Source organism: Schistocerca nitens, chromosome 2, assembly GCF_023898315.1.
Source record: "Schistocerca nitens isolate TAMUIC-IGC-003100 chromosome 2, iqSchNite1.1, whole genome shotgun sequence".
In the NCBI taxonomy this organism is placed as follows: domain Eukaryota; kingdom Metazoa; phylum Arthropoda; class Insecta; order Orthoptera; family Acrididae; genus Schistocerca; species Schistocerca nitens.
This window is the reverse complement of record NC_064615.1, coordinates 511,505,041-511,522,531: the sequence shown is the minus strand read 5'-3', so window position 1 is coordinate 511,522,531 and position 17,491 is coordinate 511,505,041. Positions and strand designations below refer to the sequence as shown.

The 17,491-nt window shown below is 42.8% G+C and overlaps 1 pseudogene; it reads right to left on the bottom strand.

The window, feature by feature from the left end:
• Positions 1-2,254: 2,254 nt before the first annotated feature.
• On the bottom strand, positions 2,255-2,372 carry LOC126238210 (5S ribosomal RNA; annotated as a pseudogene).
• Between the last annotated feature and the right edge of the window lie 15,119 nt (positions 2,373-17,491).

Genomic DNA, 17,491 nt, shown 5'->3' with positions numbered 1-17,491 from the left:
CTGGAGTTGCTTCCTTCCTCTCCCATCGTCCCTCCTATGTGACTATCCACAATTCCAACTCCCGTACTTTCTACCCCTCTGCCGGCGTGCCCCAAGGTTCTGTCCTTTCCCCTCTCCTCTATCTCCTGTACACTGCTGATATGCCCAAACCTCCCCCTCCTGTTCATCTTCTCCAGTTCGCTGATGACACCACCTTCCTAGCCCTTTATCTTACCCTTCAATGGTCCAAACGTACTCTCCAAACCCACCTTGACCAATTCACCGCTTGGTGCAACCAGTGGTTCCTCCGTGTTAATCCCTCCAAGCCCCAGGCGATCATCATAGGCCGCACCACCCGCTCCTTCCGCCTCCATGATTTCTACCTCACCATTTATGGCCGTCCTATCCACCTCACTCCTACCCTCAAATACCTTGGCCTCACCCTCGACCGCCACCTCACCTGGACTCCCCATCTCCTTACCATCCAAAACAAAGCTCACAACCGCCTCCGCCTCCTGAAACTCCTGTCCGGCCGGACATGGGGTCTGCATCCTTCCACCATCCTCCACACCTACAAATCCATGATCCGCCCCATCCTTTGTTATGCCAGCATCGCTTGGATTTCCGCCCCTCCCCGGTTCTATAACGCCCTCCAAATCCTCGAACGCCATGCACTCCGCCCCGCCTTCCGCGTCCGCCTTCCGTCCCCCACGCGCATCCTCTATGACCTCCTCCCCTTCCCCCACCTTCTCCTTTTCCTTGAACACATCCGCAAACTATATATTGTCCGTCGCCTTGATCCCCCTCACCCCCTGGTGTCTCCCTTCCTCTCCACTCCCAACCAGTTGCCGCGCCTTTACCGTTGTGTCCCTCCCTCTCTCCATCTCCACACCCTCCATCTCCTTTCCCAACACAACTTCCACCGTCTACCACTCCCGGATGATGAGCTTCGTCCTGACATCTACCCTTCCTACCAACTCTAACCCCCTCTTCCTGCCTCCTCCTCAGGGCTCCCTCTCCTCCCCCCTCCCTCCTTCTGAGCGGATTTCCCCTCCTACTCCCCCTCCATCTCTTGTGCCTTCTTTCAGTGTCTCTGCGCTCCCTCCTGCCCTGTCTTTCCTTTTCCTCTCCCGCCCCATGTGTCTCCTGCCTCTTCGTGAACCCACGGTTGCCCCTCCTCTCTTCATCCCGCCACTTCCCCAGCTGCCCCATGCTCTCCCCTCCTTTTCCATCCTCTCTGACCTTTCCCTCGGCAGGTCCCACCTGGTAGTTTTATTCTTAGTCGTGTGTGCTCCAAGTGGGTTTTAAGTGTGTTGTTTCGGAGTGTTTTTAATACTGTGGCCAACTTTTAACCTGTGCATGCGCATCCAGTGTCTTCTCTGTGTTTTAAGAATCGCCAACTGTGTTTTTTTAACTTTCTGGTGACTTTTTTAACTGTCCCCAATGAACGTCTACATGTCAGTGTCTTTTTACCTCCATTTTCTCCCCTTACTCTGTTTTACGTTCCCCTTTTTTACCTCCTTATGAATGTATTATTTTATTCTTGTTTTAGTTGTCATGTCACTCGGCTGAAGAGCGGCGGATTGTGCTACTGACAGCCCTCCCCTGCCCATATGGGGCAGGGGAATGAAATCACAATAAAGAAAAAAGAAAAAAAAACTAGTCCTGGATGTTAGCGGTTTTACTCCTGATGGCGATGGCGAGGATGATCATCGAAAGCTCGAGAATTGTACTCGAATTGAAGCGGCTTGAAAACTGATATTTCATTCTGACATGCCGCCGTGAAAGACTCTGTGGACAAAAATGACAACATGTAAACTCAAATAGCAACAGTGAACTACAAATTAAAAATGACAATCGATAGACAAATCCATAGCAGCCAGAATACCAACATGCAGAACAAAAATGCTACGAACTTATGCACCAAACTAATAAAATTAGTGGAACTGAAGTGATCCCATCGCCTTCTTGAACCATTTCGCAGTCAAACGTAGCATTAGACTCAAGAGTCAAGATAAGTGAATATCAGTATAGTGTTAGAAGATATCCTTGTTAGACAAACAGAAGCACTCCGAACTCCGTCTTCAGGCCACAAGTGGCCCATGGGGACCAACCGACAGCCGTGTCATCCTCAGGTGAGGATGCGGGTTGGAAGGGCGTGTGGTCAGCACACTGCTCTCACGGTCGTTACGATGATTCTCTTTGACCAGAGCCGCTACTATTCGGCCAAGTAGCTCCTCAGTTGGCATCACGAGGCTGAGTGCACCCCGAAAAATGGCAACAGCACATGGCGGCCCGGATGGTCACCCATCCAAGTGCCGGCCACACGCAACAGCGCTTAACTTAGGTGATCTGACGGGAACCGGTGTATCCACTGCGACAAGGCCATTGCCAGACAAACAGAAGGTATACATATATACAGGTCCAGCATCGAGTAGTGGATCTTATATGCTACAACGAAATTAAGGTTAACCCTGGTAGTTTACAGGAGAGAGAGAGCGAGTTTGTTTCGCAATACGCTTTAATTCAGCTATGCCATTTTATAGGAACTCCAGGTATTGTCTGAAGAGGCTTCACACAACAGAAAAAACAAGGATAAATTTATAAGTATTAAAAAGAAAGAACCTTGAGGTATTAGAACTTAAATCAATATTCAAAACACTGTGGAAGGAAACACTTTATTGTATCACTCAATTTAACATGAAAGAAACAGAAGTTTCATGGATTATCTCTGAGTGGAAGGCAACAATGTACTGTCAGAACAAGAAGACATTCTACGTGATGTTAATAGATTTTACAGTACATTGTATAATGATACCAGCATAATCCAGCTCCTGCAAGAGGATTGCTGCAAAATACAGGTATAGGCAGCGCCATAACTGAAGAGAACAATGGGTTTCTCAGATCTGAAATAACGAGCGAGGAGGTGTTAAGCATAATTAAGTCTTCGTCTACCCATTAGTCACCAGGGCCTGATGGCTTGCCTTTTGAATTTTATCGAGAATGCTGGCCTATAATAAGTAATCCGTTTACGGATGTGATAAATGAAGTTCTGAATTTAGCGACTTCCACACGAGTTCAAAGAAAGTTTAACTGTTTCAATACCTTGTTTGATGAACTCTTTTTACAAAATAACTGCGCGTATGCTGGAAGAAAGAATGAAGCCATTAATGGAAAAGATAATAGGAGACCACCAGACTTGTCTGCTGACTTTTAAAGCTGCTTGGTAATACAGGAATTTCACTCCCTGCTTTTCAAAAGCATCCGCAAAATAGGGCCTTGCTTTTATAGATCTCTCAAAGGATTACGACGGGGTTAATCACGTATATTTATTAACAACATTTACACATGTGGGTTTTGGTGAAGATTTTGTACAAGTTTTAATCAGCACTCAGTAAATGGCTTTTCACTCAACCCACTGAGATAAAAGAATAGCGTCCTAGAGGGAAGTCCTTTGTCAGTTATCCTGTACGTTAGTTCACTGGAATCTTTTCTAAGAAGACTGGACTTCAAGGGGTCAAATTATCAGGCATTGAAAAGGCCACCAATCGTACGCTGATGACGTTGAGTTATTATTCGAAGTAATGAAGATTTAGAAATATTAACCTGAGAACTTAAGAAGTACTGTGACGCAACAGGTTCTAAGGTCAACGAGATGAAAACCTCATTTTTATATCTCAAAGGTCTTCACGATATTCATTTGGGATGGGCAAATTCCGCGGATCATCATATTGCTGTGGGTGTCACCTCTTACCAATGTCCGCTTCAAACAATGAGCAACAACTGGAGAAAAGTGATGGATAAAGTCAGAGGTGCAACAATACTCTTTCAGGCCAGAGATGTGAACATTATGCAAAAAAATAAAATAATTAATTGGATCATTTTATTCATAGCTATTATAGGTCAAATTAACCAAGGCCTGAAGATCATAGCTATAAAAATTATGAATATAATTTGCAAATTTATTTGTACAGGGAATATTTTAAGATTAGCGGTCGCTATAGTAACATTACCTCCTGACGAAGGTGGATTAGGCTTAACTGACGTACGGCGGAAGACTACGGCCTTAATACATAAAGAGGGTGCTTCTTCCTCGTGATAAACCACATGGAATGTATCGCAAGGAACAAAGGGTTTAGGATTTGTAGGAAGATAATAAAGAGATTAAAAATAACGGAAAAATGTGAATAAAGTGCAGTTCAGCTATCCAAACGAAAACTGGAAAATAACTTGGAACCAAATTACAAATAAGGTACTGCTTCAGGTATCCAGGCAACATTGTACCGAATTGTTGACAATGTAGTCAGCAAAAGCAAAAATTGTACTCCAAACTTAGTAACACGAACGTGTGCACCAGACGCGACTCATATGTAGAGGATATGCAGACATATGGAAGGAAATTCAAGAACGTATTATCTAGAGAAATAAACGTAGATAAATTACTCTTACCCGACGGTTTTTTCTTTCCTGTTAAAAAAACAAAAGTTGGTGTGTGGCTGTTTGGAAACTACATAAATTACGTCATTAACGAAAATGGAAATGATAATGGACTGAGTATGAACTATATGAAAAAAAAATATTATGGAGGAGACTGCAACATCAAAAAACTTTTGAAACATGTTAAGAATACTGTTTCAGATACAAGACGTTGGATAACAATTTTAACGATCATCGCCTTCAGAAAATGTAGTCGCAATCCAAAGCAGTGATTCACTGTCGAGATGGAAGTGTGGTGAGTTTCGTGTGTCCCAGGGCCGCTATGGTAGCCGTGACGGCCTTAACAGAACCCGACACCATTATGTGTCATGTCAGCCTTCGATCAACTAAGTACTACATCCTACAACGAAGATCAAACGTGATAAGTTTTATTGGACTCTTATTGGAATTATCAAAAGACTGTTTTAACGCGGGAAGGGAAAATGAATCTGAAATGGAGATTGTTGTTGTTGTGGTCTTCAGTCCTGAGACTGGTTTGATGCAGCTCTCCATGCTAATCTATCCTGTGCAAGCTCCTTCATCCCCCAGTACCTACTGCAACCTACAACCTTCTGAATCTGCTTAGTGTATTCATCTCTTGGTCTCCCTCTACGATTTTTACCCTCCGTGCTGCCCTCCAATGCTAAATTTGTGATCCCTTGATGCCTCAGGACATGTCCTACCAACCGATCCCTTCTTCTAGTCAAGTTGTGCCACAAATTTCCTTTCTCTCCAATTGTATTCAATACCTCCCCATTAGTTATGTGATCTACCCATCTAATCTTCAGCATTCTTCTGTAGCTCCACATTTCGAAAGCTTCTATTCTCTTCTTGTCCAAACTATTTATCGTCCACGTTTCACTTCCACACATGGCTACATTCCATACCAATACTTTCAGAAACGACTTCCTGACATTTAAATCTATACTCGATGTTAACAAATTTCTCTTCTTCAGAAACGCTTTCCTTGCCATTACCACTCTACATTTTATATCCTCTCTACTTCGATCATCAGTTATTTTGCTCCCCAAATAGCAAAACTCCTTTACTACTTTAAGTGTCTCATTTCCTAATCTAATTCCCTCAGCATCACCCGACTTAATTCGACTACATTCCATTATCCTCGTTTTGCTTTTGTTGATGTTCATCTTATATCCTCCTTTCAAGACACTGTCCATTCCGTTCAACTGCTCTTCCAAGTCCTTTGCTGTCTCTGACAGAATTACAATGTCATCTGCGAACCTCAAAGTTTTTATTTCTTCTCCCTGTATTTTAATAGCTACTCCGAATTTTTCTTTTGTTTCCCTTACTGTTTGCTCAATATACAAACTGAATAACATTGGGGAGAGTCTACAACCCTGTCTCACTCCCGTCCCAACCACTGCTTCTCTTTCATGCCCCTCGACTCTTATAACTGCCATCTGGTTTCTGTACAAATTGTAAATAGCCTTTCGTCCCTATTTTTACCCCTGCCACCTTTAGAATTTGAAAGAGAGTATTCCAGTCAACATTGTCAAAAGCTTTCTCTAAGTCTACAAATGCTAGAAACGTAGGTTTGCCTTTCCTTAATCTTTCTGCTAAGATAAGTCGTAAGGTCAGTATTGCCTCACGTGTTCCAACATTTCTACGGAATCCAAACTAATCTTCCCCGAGGTCAGGTTCTACCAGTTTTTCCATTCGTCTGTAAATAATTCGCGTTAGTATTTTGCAGCTGTGACTTATTAAACTGATAGTTCGGTATTTTTCACATCTGTCAACACCTGCTTTCTTTGGGATTGGAATTATTATATTCTTCTTGAAGTCTGAGGGTATTTCGCCTGTCTCGTACATCTTGCTCACCACATGGTAGAGTTTTGTCAGGACTGGCTCTCCCAAGGCCGTCAGTAGTTCTAATGGAATGTTGTCTACTCCCGGGGCCTTGTTTCGACTCAGATCGTAATTTTTGTCTTATTTTTTAATCATGAAAAGAGAAAATTTCCATTTATAAAATGGACCATCCACATTTTCGGTTCTACTTGTTGAGGAGAGAGGGAGGGAGAGAGAGAGAGAGAGAGAGAGAGAGAGAGAGAGAGAGAGACGTAACTGGTGGCAAGGAAGCCAAGAGATTGTCTTCTCCCATAAGTGATAGAACTGTTTCATTTTCCTTTGGACATCATGATTTCAAGTCTTTTGTTTGGAAAAGAAGGAATTTACAGTTTAATTTTGGAGAACTTCATCTTTATCACAGAGAAGAAAGCAAATAAATAAATTAATAAATGAACCAAAAGAGTGGTTAGCGTCCCTGCCTTTGGTACGGACAGATACATGTTCGATTTCCAACACCTCCTATCATTTTATCTATGGTAGGGAAGTGTGGAACGGGGCACATGTTGCCTGGTGAGGCCAGAGGAGGACTTGTTCGAATAAAGAAGCAGTGGTATCATCAGGATTCATCTACTGGCAATAAAAACTGGAGGGATTGGCGACATGATGATCACATGGCCAACGATCACAGAACCCTCATCGTACTGCCTTGCTGGCAGAAGTTGGTCATTCAGAACAGGACTACGGCCTAATTCGTGGGTGATATTAACGTTAATATGAATAATACGCGGTGTTTTAGTTTGAAGATATTGCCGGTTCATTAGTGTTTAGAGTGGGGGAGAGTGTTGTACGTAGGAAGACTATTCATACTTTAGCCTCTAGCCAGCCCTGTAAGAGAAGTTTTTATATTTTCTTATTCCATTTTTAAATGATGTCGTTCACTTTTTATGAGCTACTGTCTTTTTTTATATATTAGAAAAGGTACTCAGTAAAATTAAGGTTTTTCCAAATGTGAAAACATGCCCCACAGTACAACATGGTCGTGTACCTGAGGTAATGCTATCATCAATGCGAAGATCAGTTTGAACACAGCCGCGCTCTACTATGCATGGTCCTGTTGATGGCGGTATGTCTTTGTCTTCCTTCTATCTCTGAACTGAATCACCCAGCCAGCCACAGAGGGAATCACAATTTAACGTGGATTTCAAATTACGGTGTAACTCGGCATTTTTCAAAGTAATGGTTAAAATGGCTCTGAGCACTATGGGACTCAACTTCTGAGGTCATCAGTCCCCTAGAACTTAGAACTACTTAAACCTAACTAGCCTAAGGACATCACACACATCCATGCCCGAGGTAGGATTCGAACCTGCGACCGTAGCGGTCGCGCGGTTCCAGACTGTAGCGCGTAGAACCGCTCGGCCACTCCGGCCCGCTTTCAAACTAATCAACATTGCCAGAGGTGAAAGAAATGATAAGTGACATACACAATTCCTAGGGTACACCAGAGGCCGAAGCCGAGACCTTTGGATTTGCAGTCTGGCACTTTACCACTGAGCCAAACGAACATTCTATTGAGATTTAAAAGAGCTGCCATCGAGAAAATCTTGTCGATGCTGTGTGTAGACGTCTTCAGTTACAGTATTGTTCTACCGCACAGCAATAATCAGCAAGCGAAATCAAATTAAGCAGAAGAATTATCAAAAACCAGTTACAAGTTAAATACGTTTTGAAACTCATGCTATTGGAAACCAACATAAATTTCCATTTTCATGACATGTAAAATTGTTAAGACATTAACAAAAGTCAGTTAATTTGCAAGTATCACATGTTGTCATTCTGTTTCAAGGTACAAAAAGGTGCATGACAAATGAAATACTGCCTAACCATCCACTCATTAAATAAACTGCTTCAAAAATTCATAGAACTTTAATTGTACTTTCCATAAAATTCTGTAAGTAATTAAACAATATATTAGATAACTTTAATATATTACACATTATTTAAATGCGTAGAACTCGGAATATTGGCAAGTGCTGCACAAAACACAACCTCATGTGTAGCAACAACAAAAACTGTAGAAAATGGCGGAAACAGCTTATGTCGGTCTCTAGTGCGCATTCCTTCATGTGATTCTAAAAATCAGTCAATTTTCATAAATTCTTGAATATCCGTTATCCTCTGGATAGTGACATACCGTCTGATATCTGTCCAGGTACTAACATCAGGGTAATTAGTTGTCCGATACCCGATTCATCTCTAATTGAAATCCTTCAAAACCCTACATAACTGTTCTTCTTCGTGAAGGTTTGTCAACTGCGCTAATTCGGGTGAAGAAATGTCTCGTACAAGTGTAAATGGCGCAAATTATTTTCGTTATATCTATGGAGAGTTAACTTTGGAAGCGCTGAAACGGAAACTTAAACCTATTGTAAAGACGTGCTACAAACGTTATTACTGATGTAAGGCTGAAGACCAGGATAACTAGGCCCTCCACAAATTCCTTACGTCGTGCAATTCACGCCTGGTAAAGAGGATCAAATCATATGTCCTTTGTTGCTCCCAAGATTTGGAGGCAACCAACGGCCTGTTATTTATGTCTCTCGAAAATACGAGGGGCGTTCAGTAAGTAATGCAACACATTTCTTCTCAGCCAACTTCAGTTGAAAAAAAGCGAAATTTGTTATGGAACACCGCGGAATATTTCCGTTTCAGCCCCTTTAGTTTCAGGAAGTTCCCACAATTGGCGGCACAATATGTAGCCTTCAAAATGGCGTCTATAACGGAAGTGCGTTCCAAGCAGAGAGCTGTCATTGAGTTTCTTTTAGCGGTAAACCAGAGCATCGCAGATATTCATAGACGCTTCAGAATGTCTACAGAGACATGGAACTGATAAAAGCACGGAGAGTCGTTGGGTGAGGCGTCCGTTATCACGGCAACAAGGTCACGCAAACCAGTCTGATCTCCTGCGCGCCGGCCGGCCGTACACAGCTGTGACTCCTGCAATGTTGAAACGTGCGGACACTCCCATTCGAGGTGATCGACGAATCACAACCAGAGACCTCGCTGCTCAACTGGACGTCTCTGTTGGACATTCTGAAATGTGTGTCATCCAGGTACCTATGAATGTGTAGACATCCAGACTGACAAGTTCAGGAGGAAAGTGTGTCAACCTGTTTTGGACCAATATCAGGTGAAGATGTTAGATGTCTTTCGTCGCTACCGACGGTAATTTGTGAGCTATACAGTATCGCCCTAAAGAATCCTATGGTCAACATTCCGGTCATTGGTTCATACTTCAACACAATAATGAACGAGCTCACGGTGCACCTCGTGAAATCCAACCTCCAAGAGGCAGAAATCAAGTAAACAGAGTAGCCTTAGGTACCTGCAGACATGAATCCGACTGCACATGATTGGAACCAGCTGAAACTCTCGGGGTGTATCACAAATCACCCTCACAAGCTGGAGGACCTACGCAGGCCGCAGTTGAGGTCTGTCACAGGGCTAACCGTCGACGTCTCTACGACTGCGTCGACAGTGACACAACTAACTGTTACAAGTAGATTAATTCAAGGACACCTCCGAGCCAGACGCCCTGTAGCACGCATTGGCCTGACCCCAAACCACCGCCATTAGCGACTTCATTAGTGTCAAGCGAGACCTCATTAGAGGGCAGGGTGGAGGTCTTTTTGTTTTTCTGACTCGGAACCAGTGATGGCTGTGTGCTGGTTAGACAGCGGCCAGTTGAGGACCTGCAGCCAACCTGCTTGCGTGTTAGACACTGGACCTATGGTCTGGGATGAGATTTAACACGACAGCAGTAGCTCTCTCGTGGTTGTCTCACGCACCCTGACTGCAAATATGTACTGACATGAAATGAGCGTTTGTTGTCATTGGCCGCGACGCCCCTTGCGGGGCAGATCCGGCCGTCTTGGTGGAGGTCTGATTACATTCGGCGCCACATTGGGCGACCTGCGCGCCGGATGGGGATGAAATGATGAGGAAGAGAGCACAACACCCAGTCCCTGAGCGGAGAAAATCCCTGACCCAGCCGGGAATCTAACCTGGGCCCTGAGGACGGCAATCCGTCACGCTGACCACTCAGCTATCGGAGCGGACAAATTTGTACTTCAGATTGGTACTCAACGTATTGTGCTGCCATTTATGAAAAGTATTCTAAGGGGTGTTTTCCAACAGGATGACGCTCGCCCACATACCGCTGCTCTACAGAGTAGCGATATGTTGCCTTGGCCTGCTTGACCACCAGACCTGTCTCCAATCGAACACATACGCAACATCATCGGAAGACAACTCTAGCGTCATCCACAAACAGCATTAACTTTCGCCGTACTGACTGACCAAGTGCAACAGGCATCCCACATACTGACATCCAGCACCTGTACAATACAATGCATACACGTTAGCAACATTCTGGCGGTTACACCGATTATTACTGCACCAGCATTTCACATTTGCAATGGCTTATCTTATGCTTACATTAACCTGTGATCTTGCAATGTTAATTACTTAAATATGTTCTATCTATATCCGAATCCCGCTCCAGCTAGTGCCGGGTCTGTGTGCAGACGAGTCCTCGCCATTTGGCTCGGTCCTCCCATCACTTTTCTTCCTCCACTTGCTGCCAGGTCACACCTCTCCTTTCCACAGATATTCTCACTCTCATTTTCCATCGTGTTCTTGGGCGCCCTCTAGGTCTTTTTCCATCCATCTTTAGTTCTTCCATAATTTCGGGGAGCCTCTGCCCACGCATCCTCTTAACATGCCCGTACCATCGTAATTCTTTTTTTCATTGCCTTCTCTCATACTGTCTTGTTTAAGGTCCTTTCTAATATCTACATTCCTTACTCTGTCCATTCTTGTTTTTCCCTTAACTGCTCTGAGAAATTTCATTTCCCCTGCTTGCAGTCTGCTCCAGTCTTTTTCTGTCATTGTCCATGTTTCTTCTCCATAGGTGACAATAGGGAAGTAATAACTCTTATTCATAAGGAGTTCTGCTTTTTCTGAAACTTCCTTATTCCAAATCAGGTGTTTTATTGTTTGGTAGAAATTGCCTCCCTTCTGTAACGTCCTATTAATTTCGTTGGCTATTCTTCCATCACTAGGTATTTCACTCCCTAAGTGAAACTAAGGGGTTCTCCATTCAAAGTAATATTCCCATTCATCCCTTTGTCTCTTCTAAGTACCATTACTTCACTCTTATCTTTATTTATTTTTAATCCATACCTTTTCATTATTTCCTTCCACGCATTAAGTTGTAACTGTACATTTATCTCTTTATCGCTCCATATTACCATATCATCTGCAAAAATCATCTTTTCATCTTTTTCTTTTACTATATCTATAACTGCCCGGTTCATTCCCTCCATCACAATTTTAAAAAGTGCAGGAGATAGAATACTTCCTTGTTTAAGTCCTTGTCTTATTTCTAAGTATTCAGAGTTCCCCAATGGTGTTCTAATTCTACAATTGTGGCCTCTGTACATTGTCTTTATTACGTTAATGTATCCATCTTCTATTCCTATCTTCTTCATTTCTTACCAGAGTCTTTCCCTGTTAACTGGGTCATATGCCTTTTCTATGTCTATAAATCCATTATCATCCTTTTGTTATACTCCCAACTTTTTTCCATCAGTTGACAGATAGAAAATACCAGGTCGACCATGCGTCTGCCTTTGCTAAACCCATGCTGTTCTTCACTCAGCTCCTTTTATATCTTTTCACTTATTCAATTCAGTAAAATTCTTTCAAAAATCTTGGCTGTGTGACTCATAAGGGTTATTCCTCTGTACTTTTTACAAAGTCTTTTATTGCGTTTTTTGAATGTGGGAACAATGTCTCGTCTTCTCCAATCGTCAGGTATTGTGCTATTTCTCCACACACTTGATAGTAATCTATACAGCCACTGCATTCCCACTGGACTTGCTGCTCTTATCATGTCCACTGATACTTCATCAGGCCCTGTGCCTTCCCCCCATTCCTTTTCCTCACAGCTATTTCTGTTTCTTCCCATGTAATTTGTCCTAATTCTGCTTCCCAACTTCTCCCAATGTTTCCATTATTTGTTGTTTCCTCGTATACCTGCTCCTCAGCGTTCAACAGTTTCTTAAAATGTTCTCTCCAGAGATCTTTTATATTCCCTGGATCTTCAATCACAGCACCACCCTCTGTTTCCATCTGTATTGGTACGTCAGAAGCCTTCCTTTTATTTTTCATCATTTTGTAGAACATTTTCTTATTGCTCTTCATATCTTCTTCAAGTTTTTTTTGTAAACTCTTCCAATGTCTTTTTCTTTGCTGTTCCTACTATTTTTTTGCACTTTTTCTTTTCCTCTATATATCTTTTATGGTCCCCGTCATTTTTAGTTTTCCACCACTTTCTCCATACTAGATTTTTTCTCCTAAGTGCTTGGATTGTGGTATCATCCCACCAACTTATCTGTCTTACTTTTTCCTTTCCAGATGTTCTACCACATACTTTTTGTGCTGCTTCGATTACAGTGTCTCTGAATAAACTCCACTCTTTATCTACATCGCAGAAAGCTTCTTTTGGAAATTTTTATGTGATTAATTATCTATACTTCTAAGCACTTTCACTCTCCTTCAGTTTCCAATCCAATATCCTCATCACTTTCTTGTGTTTTCTATTTTTCACACACTCATTCATTTTCCAGTGTGTCCCACCAGTAATCTATGGTCTCCATCTGCACTCACACTTACAATTACCTTCACATTTGTTACTTTCTGTCCACATTCCCTATCTACTAGAATATAATCAATTGCACTCTTGGTTCTTCCATCCCAACTGTATCTGGTGATAACACGACTTTCTCTCTTCATAAACCAGCTGTTTGCTATTTTCATTCCATTCCTCTGGCACAAATCCACGAGTCTTTTCCCTTCTTCATTTCTGCCTCCATATCCAAAACATCCCAATACTTGCTCAAATCCCTTTCCGTCTTTACCTACCTGTGTATTAAAATTTCCCATCACTGTATTAGCACTCTCTATGTGGTTCTCTAACTCATTTTCAAAGTCCATTTTCTCTTCTTCGCTACATCCCACTTGAGGTGGATAAATCTGGATGACTTTTAGTGTTGCTTTTTAGAATCTCAGGTTTAAGATTATGATCCTGTCTGGTATATGTCTCACACTTTCAATAGAGCTATGTACATTCTTATTCACCATCACTGCCACACCATTTCTTCCAGACCTGTTATTCCCACTCAAGTACAGTTTTCCTCCTCCACTCAAATTCTTCTCACCTTTTCCCTTCCACTTCGTTTCGCTTAATCCCAAAATATCTAACTTTCTCTCTGTTAGTAAATGTGTTATTTCTTCCTTTTTTCCATTGAGGGTTAATATATTAAGGGTACCAATATTTACGTTATTTTTTAGTCCATTTGGTTTCATCTTCTTGTACTGATGAATATCATCAGGTCTCCCATCATTCGCACTAGTAGTTGAAGAAGCAGTGGAGTCAAATCCTGAGTGGTTCGTTCCGAGGTTCGTCTGTGTTTTAAAAGCAGTATACGAAGACTTTCCTACTGGCTTGCCAGGCCTAACACAAGAAAGGATTTTCTGTTGGGGTTGTCTCCCTTAACCTTTAGAGTTTCTCCTCCACCACAAGACACTGGTTCCCTTCTCATTTAATCCCCAGAAAGGAGGGTTGCCTCTCTGTCAGCTTCGCCGTTCCGAAGTCCTTCTTCTCTGCCGTCACTACCACTAAGGTCTTCACCCGTAACCCTGTTATACCCCACGGGATTGGGTCCCTGCGTGAACTCGGCCATCCTATCACTCCAGCCTACTGAAGTGTAGGATGTCCACCTCCGCGACGTGGACGCGCCAGACTGGAATTACCCCAGTGGAGGAACAGGGGATACTTCCCTGGAGCCGGTTTAGTGATTGTGTATGGTGTCACAATAAAATACGTTACCTAGACAAATGTATTCTCAGATATTCATTACTTTACATCAATTACTTTTTGACGTTGCAATTTTTCCCGTCAGTGCATTATAACATAAAAAAAAGAGGGAAAAGTGTCGTAAATGGGTAATGTGACATAAAATTGTCTCCAATGCTGTTTCTCTGTTCTTTCCCCTCACGATTAAGGGTCACCTTGTATTCAAACCAATATCGTAGTTACCAGTTGTAGCTAATGAATTTAAGTCTACAGATACCACCTTGCAGTGGCACAAGAATCTTTGTAAAGAAGATGCAGGGTAGTGCAACTGAAGCGACGATCTTGGCAGAAGGACAGCGCGAAACAGTGTACATATGACAGACACCATTCATTCGAGAGTACCTCCTGAGACTGTACCATCCAGTACGACTTATGTAGTCGATCACGACCAATAAGTCATATGGGGGCTGTCTACTAGGTAGTGTGGGAAGGATTTTAGGTCGCCACAGGTAATGTAATATTCCTTCGCACCAATGCGTTCGTAATTCCAAAATTTATTTATTCACGCACGTAGCAGGTAAGCTAAAAATATTTTCTGTATTCATGTTTTATTTGAAAACAATATTAAAACCAGTTTCCAAAAGACTTTACAACATAATTTGTTTAGATACAGTAAACATTTTACTCAAATAATTGAGTTGGTTTTACACTGTTCACGAATTTTCCTTTTTGTGTCTAATATGAGTGGTAAACATAAGTTAGCAGGCAATGCTGGGGGTTCAGTTAGTATTTCAGAGCCGGCCGAAGTGGCCGAGCAGTTCTAGGCGCTTCAGTCTGGAACCGCGCGACCGCTATGGTCGCAGGTTCGAATCCTGCCTCGGGCATGGATGTGTGATGTCCTTAGGTTAGTTAGGTTTAACTAGTTCTAAGTTATAGGGGACTGATGACCTAAGATGTTAAGTCCCATAGTGCTCAGAGCCATTTGAACCAAGTATTTCAGAAATTCTTTGGGGTACTGGAACAGAATTTCTGTGGAGCAATGGAGTACGAAGGAAGTAGTATGACAAAGTTTACTAAGCACAATCTTTCATTTTTACATGTTTACTTATTTCATTCAGTTATTTACGGTGGGCAGGTTAATGTGTTTGAGGTCTCTCTTCCGCCAAACCATACACCTCATATTTTCCGGGTAGAAGTATATGTCATCACGTAACTAAAAATGGTTCAAATGGCTCTGAGTACTATGGGACTTAACATCTGTGATCATCAGTCCCCTAGAACTTAGAACTACTTAAACCTAACTAACCTAAGGACATCACACACATCCATGCCCGAGGCAGGATTCGAACCTGCGACCGTAGCAACCGCGCGGTTCCGGACTGAGCGCCTAGAACCGCTAGACCACCGCGGCCGGCATCACGTAACTATTAGTAGCAATATATAAGAGCACATTACCTATTTATCTCGCAATAATTGCTATAAACAGACAAAACTATTAACAGGAAGAGAAAATGGAAGAAAAGAAAAAGAAACGAAAGGGTTATAGTTGAGGAATAGAGTTAAACCCTATCTGAAATGTAGAGTATGTGGTGTAGAAATGTAAAGGAAGACAGACCATAATTTAAGCAAATAAGGCTTGTGTTTATTTTTGAAACAAATACAAAATGTCTCGGATACCATGGGACATGATAGTCCATAGTCCAGTGCTCGCTACAGAGAAAGATTGTTCTGAGCAGTGGGTTAAGTATCTAGTGCATCATGAGCTGTGTTGATTTAGAAACGTTACGTCTGATGAGAGGCAGTATGGTTTGTGTTTACTGAGGAGATGATGCGACTGAGCCGTGTGCCGGCTTCTATCGACACCTGAGGAGAGCAGTCAGGGGCCGTGTGGCTGCACCGCGGAAGCGGGGGTCCTTGCCGTGGCGCGATAGGAGACGCGCGAGGCGGGAAACAGGGAGGGAGGGAGAGAGAGAGAGAGGATGGGTCGAAGTGTGTAAGAGGTGTAAGAGTACAGAGGCGCCACGCATCGCAGCGGACGTGTTGCAGCAGTTGTTTACCGCGCTGTGATGCACCGTGAGGAATGGTGCACCACAGTTCCTTGTTATCAAGCAGTGTCGTCCGACAGTGTGTGGCATCGCTTGCACTGAACATTTCTGCCAAGGAGGGTTTAAACTTGGCTGCAGCTCGCTGAGGCATATTCACTGATGACTTACGACCGTCTGATCTGCGCAGTAGGATTGTGTTGAATCTGGTGAGCATTCATTTGTTAATCTAAGCATCTTGTTCTTTGGGAGATACGTTTTGATTTTACTGTCCCTGGTCTTTATCTGTCAGTATTGGAAGTTCTCCTGATGAACGTTGTTTTAAGTGGTTTTTCTTTTGGTGAAACTATTTTGATTTCTCGCTAGTTTCCAGAAGTACATTAACGTTAAGTGCGAGCCAATCAGGCACTGGTGTTACACGACCTAACAGTATGTGTGGCTGTGGATAATCGAGGTCAATGTACTGGCAATTACAAGCTGACCAGTAATTATTCTTGACAGGCATTTCATGTTTTAATATTTATTGTTGTTGTATTTCTTATGTATTCGAGTTTATGGCATGTGTGTATCTTTCCTCTCTGTATGTTGTAGTCACGTGGCCCATTGGCACTAGTGGTAGTTGCAACTTGGGAGGCTGAGGGAATTGGACTAGGAAACGAGACACTTAAAGTAGTATACGAGTTTTGGTATTTTGGCAGTAAAATAACTGATGATGACCGAAATAGAATCCAAAGAAGAGAAATTTGGTAACATCTAATGTAGATGAAAGCTTCAGGAGGTCTTTCCTGAAAGTATTTTTATGGAGTGCAGCCACGTATGGAAGTGAAACATGGACGATAAACAGCTTAGACAAGAAGAGAAAACCGAGCGAGGTGGCGCAGTGGTTAGACACTGGACTCACATTCGGGAGGACGACGGTTCAATCCCGCGTCCGGTAATCCTGATTTAGGTTTTCCGTGATTTCCCTAAATCGCTCCGGGCAAATGCCGGGATGGTTCCTTTGAAAGGACACGGCCGACTTCCTTCCCATCCTTCCCTAATCCGACGAGACCGATGACCTCGCTGTCTGGTCTCCTTCCCCAAACAACCCAACCCAACCCAACGTCGGCACATAGGCAAGAAGAGAAGTTTTTGAAATCTGGTGCTACAGAAGAATGCTGAAGACTAGTAAGGTACATAATGCAACAAATGATCAGGTACTGTGTAGAATTGGAGAGAAAAGGAATCTGTGGCGCAAGTAATAGGGAGTTGGCGTTTGTAGCACAAT